Source organism: Microcaecilia unicolor, chromosome 2 (genome assembly GCF_901765095.1).
Source record: "Microcaecilia unicolor chromosome 2, aMicUni1.1, whole genome shotgun sequence".
In the NCBI taxonomy this organism is placed as follows: domain Eukaryota; kingdom Metazoa; phylum Chordata; class Amphibia; order Gymnophiona; family Siphonopidae; genus Microcaecilia; species Microcaecilia unicolor.
In genome coordinates, this window is record NC_044032.1 from 193230379 (window position 1) to 193250462 (window position 20084).

General features: G+C 41.2%; 1 protein-coding gene across 3 annotated transcripts in view; it reads left to right on the forward strand.

The window, feature by feature from the left end:
• The first annotated feature begins 1514 nt into the window (after nucleotides 1–1514).
• CDC42SE2 (CDC42 small effector 2) overlaps nucleotides 1515–20084 on the forward strand; it is a 121068-nt gene continuing 102498 nt past the window's right edge. Inside the window, exon 1 of one of the 3 annotated variants that reach the window (XM_030193598.1) lies at nucleotides 1515–1534. The gene's annotated coding sequence lies outside the window, so the exon portion shown is untranslated. Of the gene's footprint in view, nucleotides 1535–1561; nucleotides 1898–2271; nucleotides 2349–20084 lie in introns of those variants that run through there. The other 2 variants (XM_030193596.1, XM_030193597.1) reach the window with 2 other exon arrangements.

Genomic DNA, 20084 nt, shown 5'->3' on the forward strand with positions numbered 1-20084 from the left:
AGTACACCCAGACACAAGGCATTTCAAACCCAGATTGACAATCCCCAAGCACACAATACTCTAGGCAGAACCAAGCACCAGCCCCATATTTATTCAGATCTGAAGACAGAACAGCTGGTAGGACTGGAACCTGTGAAAACATATTCATTTACATTATAATGGAGAAAAACTTTAAAAAAAAAAACACCTTTGAGATGTTTTTTTTGTCCAAGGAAAAGGTTTGAAGATGAGCCTTAAGCTATACTAAAAGTTGCTGCCACTACAATGGAGGATTCTTATGTTGAGGGCTTTGTAATAGAAGCAGCCACTGAAATTAAGAGGTTTTGAGAAACAGTAATGCTGCTATGGAAAGTTTTGTGCAAAACCAACCAAACCCCATCATTTATAGATCTTTAGTAGACTACTATTACGATCAGAAACGTCTGCCTCACTCATGACTAAGGCAGGGGTTCTCAACCCAGTCCTCGGGACACACCCAACTAGTCAGTCAGCTTTCCAGGATACCCACAATGAATATGCATGAGATAGATTTGCATACAAATTTATCTGATGTATATTCATTGTGGATATCTTGAAAACCAGACTGGCTTGATAACCCTTGCTTTAAGGATTAGAGTTCTGTATAAATAAGAACTAAGGGGCCTTTTTTCTAAGCTGCCTAATGCAGCAAAAAAAATGGCTTAACACAGACCGCACAACAGTGTTCCGCATTAGTTTTGCCATGTTTGCTTGGTAACTGTATGATAATTTTTGGGGAGGGCCATGGCAGGAGTAGAGAGCAGATTCAGATAACTTTATTGGCCTAACATGTGTTGCGCAAGTCATAGGTGAGGAATTACAACAGTGCGTCAATAAAAATTAAAAAAAAAGTCAACTCATACTTCAGTTTTATAAAGAAAAGTTGTGTGTTTTATTGCCTTTACACAAGAAGCTCCAACAACAATCCCCAACAGCATAGAAAAGGTCTCACACAAAGTTACAACTGATTCTAGGAAGCTGCAATTATATGCTTGTATTCTAATTCTGATATGTGCCTAGTATATATAAAATAAAACACAAAGGTAGATAACACCTCCACCAGGAACATATACAAGCAGACTTCTTAAAAGTATACAAACTCTTGCTCATTCACGTGCAGCCACAATTTTCTAAAAGCCATCTCCTCATACAGAACATGCCTCACACTGAGAGAATGCCTTCAAGCTAGTTTTTTTTTTTTCAGAAAAAAAAAGGGCATAGAAAGGTCTTGCACTATACCTTCCCCACACTCACTGCCTCTGAATTTGTAAATACAAGTGCAAGTTCCTGCATCCGTGCGTAAACTTGGAGTGCAACTACACAAGTCTAGAGGTGAAAGGATGATTCGCAGGCTCGTGGGGCTTATGGCAAACTACGGCTCCAGACGGGAACTCTCCCTTTAGGGATTTCTACAGACGAGTCCTGCACCCTTCCTCCGGGCAACAACCAGAACTACCCCCAACACAGGCGCATCAACGAGGTTGAAACCCATCCGTTGTAACGACGACACCTTCAAGTAGGCTGAAATAAAGCACAGGAAGCAGCAGAACCCAGCACTCAACCCTCTCTCCACTCCTCTATCCCGCGGCCCCGCCCGCACTCTGCCATCTCTCCCTCATTCTCAGCTCCCCACCCCCACCTCAAACGAATCTTCGCAGTCATCATCCCCGGCAGCGACAGTTACTCATGCAGATAGCCACAATTGACCCCTACGCTTTCCCACCACCGCGTCGTCTCAGCCCTGCCGGAAACAGGAAGTTACATCACGGGAGGAGGTGGGACGCGGCGGAGGGCTGGGAAAGCTGAAGGGTTGGTTGCGGTGGGCTGTCTGTATGAATTGCTGTTGCCGCCGCCGCTGGCGATCTCCATACGTTTGAAGGTAGGTGGGGTTTTTTTTTTTTTTTTTTGAGGGGGGGGGGTGTGAATGAGGGACAGATTGTAACTGCTCATACAAATGAATACTGGTCCTGTAATGTTGGACAGGGGAGAGTAGAAGAGACAGAGGAAAAGATGCCACACCGAGGTGGGGGGTGTCCCCGGTCCCTAAAAGATGTTCGGCGTGTGAAATGGTATCTCTTCTGTACGCATGTTCATATGTGTACGTGCGTACTTTTTAAAAAATGTGTTCTCTCTGCTTACCATCTGTGATATGCAGAACGATCACAGGGAACGTTCGGTTGCGCTTAGGAATGCTTCATGAGGCACCGATTAGGATTTCATATTTAAGCTATTGGTTACAATTAATGGGGCTTCTAAAGGATTGCAGAAGTTGATGCCGTTCTAGCATGCATAGAGTACTTTTCAGTATTCTTCTCCAACCCGAAGCAGAGGTAGGCATTGCAGTTCTTATCTGGCCGGTGAATTAGTAGATGCTTGTGGAGGATTCCTAATACTCGTCTTCGTTTCGTTTCTGGCATATTGATAAACAACACCAAATATTCAGGTTTCAGAATGTCAACTGTTGTAAAATTGGTATAATTAGAGTAAACAAATCTGGGGATTTTAGGAAAGAGTAGTAAAGGACTACGAGTCGTCCTCCCGCTTAACAGCCAGTATTTTACTACTACTACTTAACATTTCTAGAGCGCTACTAGGGTTACGCAGTGCTGTACAATTTAACAAAGAGAGACAGTCCCTGCTCAAAGAGCTTACAATCTAATAGACAAGTGAACGGTCGGTCCGATAGGGGCAGTCAAATTGGGGCAGTCTGGATTCACTATTTTGCTTCCTGGAGGTCTCCTTCTCAAGTAGAGAAGCAGAAAAAAAAACTTTTTTCGCCGTCTCCCTCCCCCATTTGCAGCATATATCCCGTTATCTTTTATAGCAGAAAAAAATTTCAACTTGATTTTCTTTTCTCTCATGAAAAATCCCGAAAGTAGAGCTCTGCCACCTTATTTTCTTTTGGTCTTTGGTAGAAACTGGAAAGTATGATGACAATGACTGGACTAGTCTCAGTGGTGAGAACAAGCTCTATAGGATAGTTTAAACACCCTTGGGAGATGGTGCAGTAGGAACGGGGTTGATATTGAAGCAGGGCCTGGTTTTGTTTTAAGGTTGGGTATTTTTAAGCGCCTCCATCTGCAGTGGTATTAAATTAAAGAAGGTAACTGAGCAGATTGCCTGGACAAGGTCCTTTACTGGCCTCCTTTCTTCATCTGTTCTACTGTGTTATACTCAAAATATGGAGGAAAAAAGGATTAGAAAAGTCATAAATCCTTTTTGGATCACTTTCTTGCTACTTTTATACAGGTGGTATTTATTTTATTTAGGTTTTCCCTCGCACCCTTTTCAGTATTTGCTCAAGGTGAGTTACATTCAGGTACACTGGGTATTTCCCTGGGTCTAATTTTGTAACTGAGGCAAATGGAGGGTTAAGTGACTTGCCCAAGATCACAAGGAGCAGCCGCCCTGGGATTTGAACTGGGCACCTCTGAATGTCAAGGCTAGTGCTCTAACCACTAGACTACTCCTCCACTGTCTGGGCTGACTTAACCTTTAAGCAGACCAGGCAAGTGCCTAAAATGGCACCATCTAGGGGGTGGTAAAGCGCTATCTGTATACTTTTTTTTCTGGGAGGGTGGACAGTTTCCAAACTAAAGAGAGAAAATATGATAATCAATTGTTTAATATTTACATTGTAGTCCTTATCTGATAGGTGAATTAGTAGATGCTTTTGAAGGATTCCTAATATTCGTCTTAGTTCGTTTCTGGCATATTGGATTTCTCGACTAACACCAGATATTCAGGTTTGCAGAATGTCAACTGTTGTAAAATTGGTATAACTAGAGTAAACAAATCTATTCAGCTCTCTAAGAAATCTGGGGATTTTAGGAAAGAGTAAGGGGCCATGACTCTGCTCTCTAACTCAGTTCACGAAGGGTTAGTCATCCTCTGTTTTGAATATGATATTCAATTGTTTAATATTTATGTAAGAGTGGTGGTGTTTGGTTGATCATGATGTTGAGTTTAACAATCGAAATCTCAGGTCTGGGGGTGCTAGGGGCGTGAAAGTTTGCTCAGAGCACCTAATATTCTTGTACTGGCTCTGGGTATTGTGTTTTCCACAAAAAACTGTGGAACTTGTTTTCTAAGAAAACAACTTGTTATGTATTACTCCAGTTCACATTCATTTAGTCACATCTCCAAAGTAGGTTTTAAATGGTGTATATGTGTTATAACACCACCAGCCTCGCAACAATCCTGTAAAAATAATTGAATATCACTTTGTGGAACTGTATTTTATTATATATATATTCATAAGCAGAGAAATTTCCAAAAATCATTCAACTGATCAGTCTTGCACATTGTTAAACTTATACAAGAAAGAAGGTTTTACTTAAAAAAAAAAAAAAAAAAAGTACACCCTTTTCTGTCCCTTTCTAGAAGGACAGGGAAATAAAGGTATCCAGCATAAATCATATGGTAATAAGAAATTTCACCATGATATTTGGGCATGGCCAAGCAGGAGCATTTGTACAGCCCATTAGAGCTGGTACGTGGCCGGCCCCAGATTAGAAATAGAGGGGAGAAGGGACACATGCAGGAGCTGTTTTGCAACCTCCATGGAGGTGGCACTGGCTCTAGTATTCTGAGAAACTGGAGAGAGCCATCTGACCACCACCTTGTACAGCCGGCCTGCTTCCTCTCTTGCTATCTTCTTCAGAGAGTTGTTGCCCCCTTCTGCTGGTAGAAATGAGGTAAAGACTAGGGGAGTAATAGTTGTTAGGGAGTAGTGGAGAGAGAGCATGGTAGCAGGGAAGGGGGGAGGGGAAACTACTGTGCAGGAAAGGGGGCACCAAGAAGTGAGTGAGAGGTATTGCAGGAAGGGTGGGTGGATGCAGAGACTGGAGGAGAGGTAAGATGTCAATAAGGGTATAGGGTGAGAGCTGCATTTTGACTGCCCCCTCCCCGCCATGTGGATACCAGTTCTGGCTTGTACATGGTTTGTTCTAGCTCACAGATCCAAAGTAAACGTTGTCAGTGCCTGCTTTAGCATCTCTTAATGGGTTGTGATGGGTTGCCATCTTCAACTTCCTGCTTTTGAAGATAGAAAAGCAGCCTGGCCTTGTTGGGCTGTAAAGATAAAATGCTAGCTTGTTAGAAACTAAAGCAAAGAACTGAGAGCAGCAGGAACAAAAGTTGAAAGAAGGTAGAACAGAAACTGCACCTACAACTAGTTAGTAATAACTCTTCCTTTCTAGGGAAAAGAGAGAACCTATGATATATGAATGTATTGATAGCAAGCATGGACTAGAATGCTTCTAGCTTGCACTGAAGCAGCTGAATGGTATGTGTGATCAAGGCGATGAAATTAATATGAGTATACATAGTGGAAACAGAGAATTGGTTTTGGTACTTCTGTCTTGTTCATTCTGCCAATTAGTGAAAACTAGAAATAGACATTTATTTGATAAAGCTTCAGCTTTATGGAATAGCCTACCATCTGGAATTAGAAAAATTACAGATTATATGCAATTTCGACATGCTATAAAATATCTTTAAGTTGATCTGACAGGATATTTTCTAACTGATGTCTTAGAGGGTGTATTAAAAATATGATTTTAAAGTGTGACTTAAATTGTTTTTTGTTACTTTTTTATTGTAATTTGCTTAAAATCTGATCGCTTTTCTTTTACTGTTATTGTAACTCGCTTAGATCCACTTGGTTAAGTGGGATATAAATGCTGGATTATTATTAAAAGAAAACTAATACAAACTAAAAAATGTAGGGTGGCTGGTAGCCACTCTACAAATACCAGTCAGGGAACACAGCGTGCAGTAGGGGGACCATGTCCATAATATAGAAATTTAATTGCAACAGCATACAAACACAGGGAGTAAGATGGGCAGCGATAAATCTTTCCAGTTTTCCATCACATTCACGTACTTGTGTAGGAGGTGTGACTGCTTTTAAGCACATGGTTTTATGCTGAAGTGTTATGAAAGACTAGCTGAAAAGGTGGAGGAGTGATTTGTCTTTCCTGATGAATGAAAGAAAAATATTGTCTCACATAGGGCTGAAAATGTTCTTTTCATAAATTCATGTATTTATTAAAAAGCTGTAAATGATGTGCTTGCTGATTTAGAAAGAGAGTATGTTTTCTGAAATTATAAATCCTTTTCTGTGTCATCAGTCACCTTGTAGTGTTTTTGTCATTGTGTTGTCACCTCTGTCTCCTTTCTTGTTTATGTGTAAAATAGCATTTCACATCAAGGAGTGACATACCTTTTTGTGTTCAAGCACAATATAATTACACGTATTTCAAAATCACATCAGTGCTGGTTTTCTACTTGGCAACAGAAATTACTGTTAGTATAATAAGTGATTTTGGATTAGAATTCTCTGAGACCATCCTTCCCCTGGATGGAAGAGAAGTATACAGGAGAGAAATGACTGTGGGCAGACTCTTGTCATTCCTTGGGGTGTCCAGGTGGACCCAGTCCATCTACCTCTTTCATTAGAGATGGGTGGGGGATATGTTTATGGTGGTGTCAGTAGTATGTCGGCCACTGACTGTATTTACAGAAAGGCAACATATCAAGTGTGGAATGAACAAACATGTCTCAGGATGTATACACCTGGACCCCAATAATTTTTGAGTGGAAAATGTAGATTTGACTACAGAATTTTTAAAAGCTTCACACAACTTCCAAAAAGCTTAACATTGGATGAAATTCTGTGCTGGTTTTTTTTTTCATATGTCAGTGGTTCCCGAGTCATAGTAACAGTAAATTTTGGCAGATAAAGTCCTGCATGGTCCATCCAGTCTGCCCATTAGGGAGGCCAAAGTTGAATCTGGGACTCTACATAGGTTCCATTTCTTCATGATTAAATACTGGTATACTTTATCTCTATGTCTCCCTTCCAATTTCGGGGCACAGAACATAGAAGTCTGCCTGGCAGCACTCCTCCTATTTCCCAACAACTGGAGTTGCCTTCAAAGCCCACTCTAGCTTCCATTCTGATCCGTTTTTGCCATTTACCGGACCCAGACCATAGAAGTCTGTCCAGCATATGGGATGGAAATATTAGTAACATCTGAAAAAATATTAGAGTTTGTACAAGATGGTAAAGAAGTTCTAATATTTTTTCAGATGTTACTAATATTTCTATCCCTTGTGTTTATATTAACATGTGATCTATTGGTCCCAAAGTTCAGATAGTAAAGGATTGGGTGGAAATTAATCAACCAGGCTTTTTCTTTCTTACTGAAACATGATTGTTGTCAGAACAGGATGCACGGATAAGAGAATTGTGTCCCCTGGGTATAAGATGGAGATGCAGAGAAAAGAGGCAGGAAGGTGGAATTGCAATACTTTTGAAAGAGTCTTTTGAGATTGTTGTTTTGGAACAGTCACTATTGTCAGGGTTAGAAATTATGGCAGTACAGATTAGAGATTCTACTTTAGCTAACACTTTGACTTGTTTAATTGTTTTTTCTCCACCAGGAAACTGGATGACTGTTAAAATGAGTATTATGATTTTGTGTCTTGTTGTTTTAATTTTCCTTATGTTTTGTTATTAGGAGATGTGAACTTGCATTTAGAAAATGCAGATTTGTCAGCAGTTAGAGAGTTTAATACCTTCCTACAGGCCGTAACTTTTCAGTATTGTGATCCTCAACCTATACATAAGCATGGACATCAATCCGATGTAGTTGCATTTTTAAACACTTTATTTATTTGCAGCATTTGTATCCCCCATTTTCCCACACACTAGCAGGCTCAATGTGGCTTACAAGACACCTATTGGTGAACGCCAAGTACGGCAGGTGTTTAACAAATAGAAATAGGATCAGGAAAGGTAGGGACAAGTGGTAAAATAAGTGACAAAGAAATAAGAAATAGCAATGTCCTTTGAATCAGTGCAGAGTCGAGCCAGCTAAGCAGAAGCAGGAGGGTAGGCCTTGCAAAATAGATAGGTCTTTAAATTTCGTCTGAATTATACTTATATACTTATGTACTTATCAGGGTTTAAACAAGGTTTGGAGAAGTTCCTAGAGGAACTTTGGATGGGGACTCTTGCATTTACCCTTTGGATGGGGTATGGACTGAATCTCTTTGGTGAGATTGTTTTTTATAATTGCCTCCGTCCCTGCGGGAATCCCGCGGGTTCCGCAGGATTCCCGCGAACCCCGTTCCCGTGCAACTCTCTAGTTTAAAGGTTTTTCTTCAATTCCCTCAAAGTTCATGTAGCAGTTCTGGCTTGTTTTTGTGGTCATATCCAGCAGTCTTCTTTGGCAACACATTATGTTGTGCATTGTTTAAGGGATATCAGCCACCTTAGGCCTCCATCTAGATAGGTCTGTCCTGAATGAAACCTTAATCTCATTCTTAATATTTTAAGGTCCTTTTTTAAACCCCTATGCAAAGCTAATCTTAAGGATCTTCAGCCAGAAGGATCTGAGCTTCAAGCCTTATCTTGTAGAGACTCCTTTGTGTGTCTATCCATATGGTCTCTTCCTTTTTACCTAAGGTGGTTTCTGCTTTTCATGTTAATCAAACTCTGTATTTACACTTCTTTTTCCGAAGAGGATTGTGGATAGAGTTCTATCTCATCTCTTTAGCCTATTTGTTAGCAGGGAAAAGAGCTCCCTTCCATCTTAAAACGTATTCTACAAGGCACTATTTGCTTCCTTTGCAAAAGCCATTACTGTTTCTGTAGATAAAACTTGTAGGGCTGTCACATAGGCCACATTTCATACATTTTCTAAGCATTCTCTTCTAGATGTGGCAGGCAGGGCAGAGGCTTCCTTTGGATCTTCTGTTCTTGCAAAAGGGTTATCACATTCCCTCCCAACTTGACGAATGCTTTTATTCATCCCACAAGTATGGCCTAATCCTTTGGAGACACTGAGGATGAAAAAAATTAATTAGTTCAACCTGATAATTTTCTTTTCTTTAGTCCCAAAGGATTAGTCTAAATCCCACCCTTCTCTTCTGAATTGCTAGGTTATTTGTTGATTTTTTTTTTCTTGTTTTTTAGGTACAAGGTTAGTGTTTGTTCTTCAAAGTTTATAAAAATTTGTTAAAGAGGCAAGAATTTACTTCTTTCCATTAACTTCTTACTGATCAGCTGTACTTTACTCTCTATCTCCACCTGCTGGTAGATAGGCACATCCCACAAGTATAGACTAATCCTTTGGGACTAAAGGAAAGAAAATTATCAGGTGATAACTAATTTTTTTTCATTAGAGGGATTTTATCTGGACACTGTAAAACTATTTGGCTCCATCCAAAGCTAAAGATCATTTGAGATATAAAAACTTGTGCTTCATAAACAAATATGAACTCAGGTGTGTGTGTTGTACATCCAAACAGTAAGGAGGCAATTCTATAGCGTAGCACCTCGATTTAGTTGCTACAGTGGGGTGTGCTTAGTGTCCATTCTATAATGGCACTTACATACACCTAGGTCATTATAGAATACTAGTGCAAATCCACATTGTCATGGCCAAAACTTAGGTGCAACCCTTTACACAATGACAATGGCAGGTGTAAATGCTTGTGCCATAGTGCCCCAGGTTACGTGTGTTTTACTTGATGCCACACTAATGGTCTGCCAATGCTCCTCCCGCATTTACGCCCACCTTGGAGTTACATGCTATAGCACATAGGCAGTACTTTATAGAATAGCGCTTGGGGCACTTATGTGCAAAAACGTCAATTATAGGTTCCTTTGAAGTATGCAATTGGTGTGTAGCTCTAGGCACAAGCTCATAGAGTTGCCTTATATGTGTTAGTGTGATCCAGTGACACAGTGCTTCTGGTTGTAGATCCAGTTTTGGCTCTCAGCTGCTTGGTCTTGTGCTAGTAAGAATAAGAGTGCTGACGTTTGGGAGGGGGCTGGCTCAGGGTGGGATTGACTGCTCAAGAAGGTGAAATATTGTGCTCCATTAGGAGCAGGAGTCACTGCTGTAACTAGCTCAGCAGCATTTTGTTAGAGAGGTATTTCAAAGTTAGACATGCCCATATTTTGTAACTTTTTTTTTTATTACCCAGATGGACCAGCCCTGCCTTTTTAAGGACCTTCCTGTTTGGTGATGCTGATAATAAACATTTATCAAAGAGAAATGAGCCTATTGGAGCAGTTACAATGTCAGTAGCTCCAGAGCCTTTAACTCCACTCTCTCCCCATCTTACTGCAGCATTGAGAAGTCTGGCATGGCTTTTAGGTGCTACATGGTCAGTTTACAGTCACCTAATTATTTAATAGACATTGGAGGAAATAAAGAGGGGAAACACATAGTGTCTGTCACAAAACGCTTAGCCACCCACCTGGGGTTACCCCGTGGCCACTTAGAGGGCCTATCCCCAACTCAGGTCTGCCTGCACGTGCCACTTGTGCTCTATACTAGCACCCTCCTCCCACCGACTGGGTCACAACCACCTCTGGGTGAGTCTTCCGCTCTCCAGTTATCCCCAGTGATTTCTAGATTACTGGAGACCACACTCCCAGTGGTCCCTCAGTTCCCAGAAAGTACTCATAGACCCAACACACAAACCACCAGAATTCTTTATCAGTCCATACAAGCAGAATGAACAAACAATTATGTTTATTCTCAGAACTTGAACAGTGGATAAAAATGTCTAATTGGCAAACAATAACAGGTAACTGAAATATGGATCAATTAGAAAACTAACGAAAACATTTGTTAACTGTCTAAACAGTACCTGGGAAGATCAGGACATAGAATTGTTCACAGAGCCTTGGCAAAAAGATCGGTCTCTTTCTTCTTCCAGGCTGACTGAAGCAATAGCACTACTGGGTATGGCCAATCAGAGCCCAGTCTACAAGTTTTAAACGTATACTGCTGCTTGCTTCCTGCTTGTGTTAAAGAAAAAGAACACTCAGTTCCCTATAACAGCTTTACGCATTACCATGTACCATCTGCTGGCCAAATAGGACTTCAGACATAATTAAAACGGAAGTATACAATACATTTTACAGGCTTAAAACACATTGTTTCTTCACACTCTCACAGTGTAAAATCAAAAAGAATCGGAGGAGTAGACTTCAGCAGTAGCATAATTCACACCCAGAGGCATCAGAAGAGTATTAGATACAAGCTGTTGGATCTCTTACAGCGCACAGCTGTCCAAATCCTAGCTTTCTTGTACTATCATCAATCATTTGCCTCTGGAGCGCTAGCTCAACTTGAAAAATAGATATTTCACCATTAAATACCTTTCCATGTATTAAACTAATGTCAAAGTAAATTCACAAATCCTATATAATAAAACGCACCTCCAACATTCTGAAGCTGACTGCATGGCTGAGGCATTCCTGCTCTCTGTATCCATCTCCTGAATTGACATCACGTACTTCCGGGTTCGTCACAAGCAGAAGTGACCAACCACACGGGGTTTCTCGGCTTCAGAATGTTGGAGGTGCATTTTATTAAATAGGATTGGTCAGTTCCTTCAAGCACAGCCAGAGCTCAGCGTCCTGCACAGTAACGCTCAGACACCAGAGAGAGGGAGGGGGGGGGCCTGACACCAGAGGGGGGGAGGTATCTCTGTCATACACACACACTCTCTCTCTCTCACATGCTCTCTCTCTCTCTCACAGTCAATGTCTTTCTCTCACTCTCACACACTGTCTCTCACACACTCTATGTCTCACACTGTATCACATTCACTCTATATGTGTCACACAGTCACTCACACACTCTCTTGGTCTCATACACTCAGTCTCACAGAGAGTCTGTGTCTCACACACACTCTCTCTCTCGCATACGCTGTATCTGTGTGAAACACACTCTCTCTCTCTCACACTGTGTCTCACATACGCACTTGCACAACTCTCATTCTCACACACACACTCTCTCTCTCTCACACACACACTCGCACCCAGACTCACTCACTCTCTCTCTCTCTCACACACACACACACTCGCATATTCACTCTCTCTCTCTCTCACACAGTCACTCTCACATACACTCTCTCAAACATGCACACTCTGAGGAAAACCTTGCTAGCGCCCGTTTCATTTGTGTCAGAAACGGGCCTTTTTTACTAGTTAAGCTATAAAACTATGACCACTTAGCTGAAGCCACTTGCATGGAAACAGTGCTAAAAGTTTGAAAGCTCCCGACGCCTACTACTGTTAGGTGTTTCTGTCTATGCGACCTGCTTCTGGGGATCGTAATGTGGTCACTATAAATGAATGTATTAAACTAATGTCAAAATAAATTCACAAATTAAGCTATAAAACTATGACCACTTAGCTTAAGCCACTTGCATGGAAACAGCACTAAAAGTTGGAAACCTCCCGATGCCTACTGTTCTGGGCGTTTCGGTTTATGCGACCTGCTTCAGAGGATCATAATATCACTATAAACGAGCAATGAACATATACACAAGTTAAAAACTACTTATTAAGCTACTGCTAATCAAAACCAGTAGCTTAATAAGAAACTTAAGCTCAGTGGTCATAGTTTGGGCGTGATTTATGCTACTGCTGAAGTCTACTCCTCTGTTTCTTTTTGATTTTACACTGTGGGAGTATGTGCGTTTCAACTCTTTTCATTATTTTTTTTTTCTCCGATGTCTATTTTACCTGAGGGTTTTTTTCCTTATATCTGTTTGGAAATTTTCTGTTTTGGTTGTCCAGTGGGTTACCCCTGCATGTGGCTCTGTGTTATTTTAATAGATTTCAGATTTAGGTAAGTGTTGGACAACCTTGGACGGTAAGCTAAGTGGTGAATTTATTTTGACAGTTTAATAAATGGAAAGGTATTTAATGGTGAAATATCTATTTTTCAAGTTGAGTTAGCGCTCCAGAGGCAAATGATTGATGATAGTACAAGAGAGCTAGGATTTGGACAACTGTGCACTGTAAGAGATCCAACATCTTGTGTCTAATACTTTTCTGATGCCTCTGGGCGTGAATTATGCTACTTCTGAAATCTACTCTGATTATTTTTGACTTATTTAATAGCAGTTGTAGTTCCAAGTTCTAGATTTATTTTATATTTCATATACCGCATCTAAGTAATTTGTTTACTTTCTAAATTGTTTTAAAGGCAACACTTCTAAAATTAAATCTGTGTACAAACATTTGAACCTGAAGTGCCTTTTTCATAGAGGGATAAAATCCCAGTAGTGCATGTATCTGAAGTAAAAGTTGACCTATATATTCATGGCCTGTAAAGTCTCTTTCACTTGGACGTTATGCAGAGCTCGCATACAATCTGTTTGAAGTACTCCTGGGGGAATTCTGTGCAAAATCATTTTAAAATTCTGAATTTTTAAAAATTTTATTTTATGCAAAATTACCCCATTGTAATGACCTGGCTCCTTCCCTATCCCATGCCTGATACCTTCAGCTTTCTCTTCCTCAGACTCTACCCTCTGTAGCATTCTCACTCCCCCAGTTACGTTCCTCGTACGTTCAACACTCAGCATTATTTCCATGTTTCTGCTCCCCAGTTTTCTATGTAACCCCCTGCAGAACACCCAGTTCTTCCTTTTCCCCACCCCACAAGACTCCCAGCTATCTTTCTTCCTCTTTCTGTCTCTTGTTATATTTCTTCCTTCCTTCCTCCCCTTGTCATTCTGATCAGCTGAGGAGAGCAGCAGACTGCATGTCAGGCCACATCCTCTTCCTCATGCTGGCTGGAGTCTTAGCTGTTGATTCTGAATTGTGCACCTGTACAGTGTCTTGCATGGTTCAAATCTGCAGTCAGAGCCAGGGCAGCAGAGGACAACAGTATAAAGCTGTTCTGCTAATCAGCAAATGGGGAGAGGGCAGAGGGGAGACTCTTGTCAACTACCTCTTTCTAGTGGCTGTGCATAATTCTAAATGGCAAGTACAGAATTCCTCATTGGCTGGAAACTGTGCACAAATCCTGCATTGCAGAGTTTCACATAATTTCTCCATGAGTGGTGAGTGTTGTCTGTTGAAAAGGTAGGGGGAAGAGGTGTGCAAAACTGGAAGCCTTCATTCCTACAGTGAGATGCATCTCGGAGGCACATTAGATCTTCATTTCAAACCCACATTCTAAGTATTTTCCGTACCTAATTCTGCAATACTTCACTTTTTTCTTCTTCTTCTTCTCTTTTTTTTTTTTTTTTATAAGAAACGAAAGCCACACTGGAGGCGAATGAAAGAGGATATTTCATTAGAGGCTGGTCTTCACAGACAAATCTAATTAATTTCTGAGTGACCAGATAGTTGGATCGAAGGAGAGCAGTAGATGTGGTGTATTTCGATTTTAATAAAGCCTTTGACAACAGCTAATATATTGAGTGCCTTCGGTATGGGCCTAAAGTGACTGATTGGGTTAGGAACTGGTTGAATGGAAAGCAAAAGAGGGTAGTGGTAAATAAAGCCCACTCTGAGTAAAAGGATGTTACCAGTGGTGTGCCACAAGGTTCAGTTCTTGGGGCGGTTCTTTAACATTTTTTGTAAGCGATATTGCTGAAGGGCTGTCTGGTAAGGTTTGCCTGTTTGCAAATGATACCAAAACCTACAATAGGGTAAACACCCCAACGATAGTGTGGATAATATGAGGAAAAACCCAGTGAAGTTTGAAGAATGGTCCGGGGCAGCTAAGATTTAATGCTAAAAAATGCAGGGCCATACACTTAGGCTACAAAAACCCGAGGGAACAGTTCAGTTTTGGGGGTGAAGACCTTCTGTGCACAAAAGAGCAGTAGGACTTGGGTGTGATCGTATGTTTTATTTATTAGGATTTTGCCGCCTTTTTGAAATTATTCACTCAAAGCGGTGTATGGTAAGAATAAATCGAACATAAGCAATAGACAATTACAGCAGTCAAAATATTCAAATAACAATACAAAGTATGGTATAGTATACACACAATACATAATAGCGTAGGGTATAAGCAAGGACTAATATAATATACTAGCATACGATCATCTTAAGGTGGCCAAACAGGTAGAAAAAGTGATGGCAAAAGCTAGAACATAGTAACATAGTAGATGACGGCAGAAAAAGACCTGCATGGTCCATCCAGTCTGCCCAACAAGATAAACTCATATGTGTATACCTTACCTTGATTTGTACCTGCCTTTTTCAGGGCACAGACCGTACAAGTCTGCCCAGCAGTATTTCCCGCCTCCCAACCACCAGTCCCGCCTCCCATCACCGGCTCTGGCACAGACCGTATAAGTCTGCCCTCCACTATCCTTGCCTCCCAACCACCAACCTCTCTTCCCCCACCTGCTCTGCCACCCAATTTCGCTAAGCTTCTGAGGATCCATTCCTACTGCACAGGATTCCTTTATGCATATCCCACGCATGTTTGAATTCCGTTACCGTTTTCATCTCCACCACCTCCCACAGGAGGGCATTCCAAGCATCCACCACCCTCTCCGTGAAAAAATACTTCCTGACATCATTTTTGAGTCTGCCCCCCTTCAACCTCATTTCATGTCCTCTCGTTCTACCGCCTTCCCATCTCCGGAAAAGATTTTTTTGCGGATTAATACCTTTCAAGTATTTGAACGTCTGTATCATATCACCCCTGTTCCTCCTTTCCTCCAGGGTATACATGTTCAGGTCAGCACACAGCTTAGGAGCCTTGGAGGATGTACCTTGAGGCCAGGCATATAGAGTTCTCAACCTAGAGCTACTTAACTGGGGCCAATAAAGTTTGTGGTATGAAAAAAGAAGGAAACAAACACTTGGGCACTTGGGCAATACTGTTGCAGACCATGGGGAATCTCTACTGGTGCTGCCTCCCCTGTGTGTGGCCTGACAGAGCTAAAGGGCTGCAGGGTTGAAAGTTGTCAAGCCAAAGGGCAGGTTCTCCAGCATCATTAAAGATGCCATTTGTAAATGGGGGGTGGGGGTGGGGAGAGAACCTTGCTGCTTCTGTGAGCCATGCTGCTATATTGTGTGCTTGTATTATTCTGCTTCTGGACCAGCGAAGAAATCCCATGGAGGCAGAGGGAGGGCCATGCCAGAGTCTTCTGCTTTCTCTCCCTGCAGCAGTCCTAGCTCAAAGATACTCAGGCCATATGTGCTATAATAAACAGATGAAGGTTTGTGCAGGGGTTTCAGTGTCATTCATTTTCATATTTTATAAAATTATGGCATAGTCAGTTGGCTTGTAGGCATTTGGGTTGGAACAGTATGTCCAAAACTCAGGACAGGAGCCAAAGCCAAGTTGTGGAGAAAGAAGCAGAGTTCTGTGGTAGTCTCTTTGTACAAACTGCCCCGTCCAAGAAACAGCTGGGCTTATTGCAGCTGCCCAAGCTAGGAGTCTTTCCTTCACCTCAAGAGTAGCTGAGGTTCAAATGGGGTTCCCTCTTCTGCTACAAGTCCATTCCCTACTTCCAAGAAAACAACGAGTTGGGTTAAATGGTTAGTAGTCTTGTTAGAAATGGGTCCCAGATAACCTGAGAATCTATACAAAGAAAGAACTTCCAAAAACAAATTGGTGAAGCAAGTCTTAATTAATTTATTATTTCAAAATACAATCTTGCAAGAATGGGTGTCTCATAGTAAGCAGGCACACATATTCCTTAATTCTTACAGCTTATATTCCTTTCCCTTGTAACATAGGTTTCTGCCACTAACTTCTTCATTGGATATTAATTTCACATCTATAACCTATTACATTAGTTCTAAGCATTGTATGTCAACGCCCACCCCTTATTCTGTTCCCTCTTTCTTTTCTTCCATAGCTACAGAGTTTCTGTTTTGGGTGTTATCTCGCAGGTGTCCACTCATGGGTAGCTCTTACGCTTGGCTTACATTCTCTTATCCCAGCCTTTAGACCTTCCTGTTTCAGGCATGTTGGGCTTCTCTCCCCCCCCCCCCCCCCCCCCCCCACCTACTGGTTATAGCTTATCTTCCTTTCACATTGTTTGTTAGCAACATCCTGCTTTTCAAACTACCAATTCTTAAGCAAATTAATATGTTATGTTAATATCTATGTGTTAATGTGGTGGTCTTTATTAGAAAGGGTCTGCAATAATTTTTTTATTTAAATCATTTATTTATAATTTTTCATTTTACAAGGGTCACTTGCAAACAGTAATACAGAGATGATTGCACATTAATACAATATAAGAAGAAAACAATCCCAACTAAATATATGGATTATATACAATCTTTCTCTTTCTTAGACCACAAAGTGAAGAAAAATAGGGAGAGTGAAATAAGACAAGGAGATCAATTAAACAGTAAACAGAAAAAAAGAAAAAATTGTATTAACCTAATTATCCCCAGATATTACTCACCTAATTCATTATTCCACATTGATCATCTGGTTGGCTTCCTCAAGACCAAATACGGCATATAGTCAATTCATTTCATTGAGAACATACTTATTGTCCAGGTTTTAGTTAGAAATAATACATCTGATTACTTTCTCTCTCTTTTAAGAACCAGAAATTATTTAACGATACACATACTCAAGTCTCTAATTCAAATCCCACTGATTAAAGCAATCCCAGTTTTCACAGGCTTCACTCTTTTCGAAGTAATAATTAAGGAAATATTTCAAGGGTCTGCAATATTACCTGCAATATTAGTATATGCACACTTGTACAAGCTATGTATTTCACTTTTGCAATTTTGTTAAGTGAAAAAACAATATATTTACAGTGGTGGAAATAAGTATTTGATCCCTTGCTGATTTTGTAAGTTTGCCCACTGACAAAGACATGAGCAGCCCATAATTGAAGGGTAGGTTATTGGTAACAGTGAGAGATAGCACATCACAAATTAAATCCGGAAAATCACATTGTGGAAAGTATATGAATTTATTTGCATTCTGCAGAGGGAAATAAGTATTTAATCCCTCTGGCAAACAAGACCTAATACTTGGTGGCAAAACCCTTGTTGGCAAGCACAGCGGTCAGACGTCTTCTGTAGTTGATGATGAGGTTTGCACACATGTCAGGAGGAATTTTGGTCCACTCCTCTTTGCAGATCATCTCTAAATCATTAAGAGTTCTGGGCTGTCGCTTGGCAACTCGCAGCTTCAGCTCCCTCCATAAGTTTTCAATGGGATTAAGGTCTGGTGACTGGCTAGGCCACTCCATGACCCTAATGTGCTTCTTTCTGAGCCACTCCTTTGTTGCCTTGGCTGTATGTTTTGGGTCATTGTCGTGCTGGAAGACCCAGCCACGACCCATTTTTAAGGCCCTGGCGGAGGGAAGGAGGTTGTCACTCAGAATTGTACGGTACATGGCCCCATCCATTCTCCCATTGATGCGGTGAAGTAGTCCTGTGCCCTTAGCAGAGAAACACCCCCAAAACATAACATTTCCACCTCCATGCTTGACAGTGGGGACGGTGTTCTTTGGGTCATAGGCAGCATTTCTCTTCCTCCAAACACGGCGAGTTGAGTTCATGCCAAAGAGCTCAATTTTTGTCTCATCTGACCACAGCACCTTCTCCCAATCACTCTCGGCATCATCCAGGTGTTCACTGGCAAACTTCAGACGGGCCGTCACATGTGCCTTCCGGAGCAGGGGGACCTTGCGGGCACTGCAGGATTGCAATCCGTTATGTCGTAATGTGTTACCAATGGTTTTCGTGGTGACAGTGGTCCCAGCTGCCTTGAGATCATTGACAAGTTCCCCCCTTGTAGTTGTAGGCTGATTTCTAACCTTCCTCATGATCAAGGATACCCCACGAGGTGAGATTTTGCGTGGAGCCCCAGATCTTTGTCGATTGACAGTCATTTTGTACTTCTTCCATTTTCTTACTATGGCACCAACAGTTGTCTCCTTCTCGCCCAGCGTCTTACTGATGGTTTTGTAGCCCATTCCAGCCTTGTGCAGGTGTATGATCTTGTCCCTGACATCCTTAGACAGCTCCTTGCTCTTGGCCATTTTGTAGAGGTTAGAGTCTGACTGATTCACTGAGTCTGTGGACAGGTGTCTTTCATACAGGTGACCATTGCCGACAGCTGTCTGTCATGCAGGTAACGAGTTGATTTGGAGCATCTACCTGGTCTGTAGGGGCCAGATCTCTTACTGGTTGGTGGGGGATCAAATACTTATTTCCCTCTGCAGAATGCAAATAAATTCATATACTTTCCACAATGTGATTTTCCGGATTTAATTTGTGATGTGCTATCTCTCACTGTTACCAATAACCTACCCTTCAATTATGGGCTGCTCATGTCTTTGTCAGTGGGCAAACTTACAAAATCAGCAAGGGATCAAATACTTATTTCCACCACTGTACATATTTCTCACAATTGCAATGGAGAAGGGTAGATAGTGGGTTTCCCCTTGGGTCTGTGCTGGGACTGCTGCTTTTTAACATATTTATAAATGATCTAAAGATGGGAATAACTAGTGAGGTAATAACTTACAAAGTTATTCAAAGTTGTTAAATCACAAGAGGATTGTGAAAAATTGCAAGAGGACCTTATGAGACTGGGAGATTGGGCATCCAAATGGCAGATGGCATTTAGGGGCTCATTTGCCAAGCACTTAAACATACAAAGTACCATGGAGGCATATTTTCAAAGCACTTTGGGAGGCTAAGTTCCATATGTTTCTATGGAACTTTGGGAGGCTAAGTGCTTTTGAAAATAAGCCTCATAGTAACCTATGGTACTGTGTGTCTAAGTGATTTGAAAATGAGCCCTTTAATGTGAACAAGTACGAAGTGAGGCATGTAGGAAAGAGGTACCCAAACTAGCTACATTATGTAAGGTTCCACTTTAGGAGTCACCACCTAGGAGAAAGATCTAGATGATACATTGAAACTCTTGCTTGGTGTGCAGTGGCAGCTAAGAAAGCAAATAGAATGTTAGGAATTATTAGGAAAGGAATGGAAAACAAAACTGAGACTATTGTAATGCCTGTATCACTACATGGTGTGACTGCACTTCAGATATTGTATACTATTCTGGCAACCACGTCGCAAAGAAAGATATGGAATTAGAGAAGGGTGATGAAAATGATGAAGGGAATGGGATGTCTTCCCTATGAAGAAAGACTAAAGAGGATAGGGCCTTTCAGCTTTGAGAAGAGACTGCTGAGAGGAAATATGATAGAGGTCTAAAATACTGAGTGGAGTGGAACTGGTAGACGTGAATCTCTTTAATCTTTCTAAAAAAGCAAGG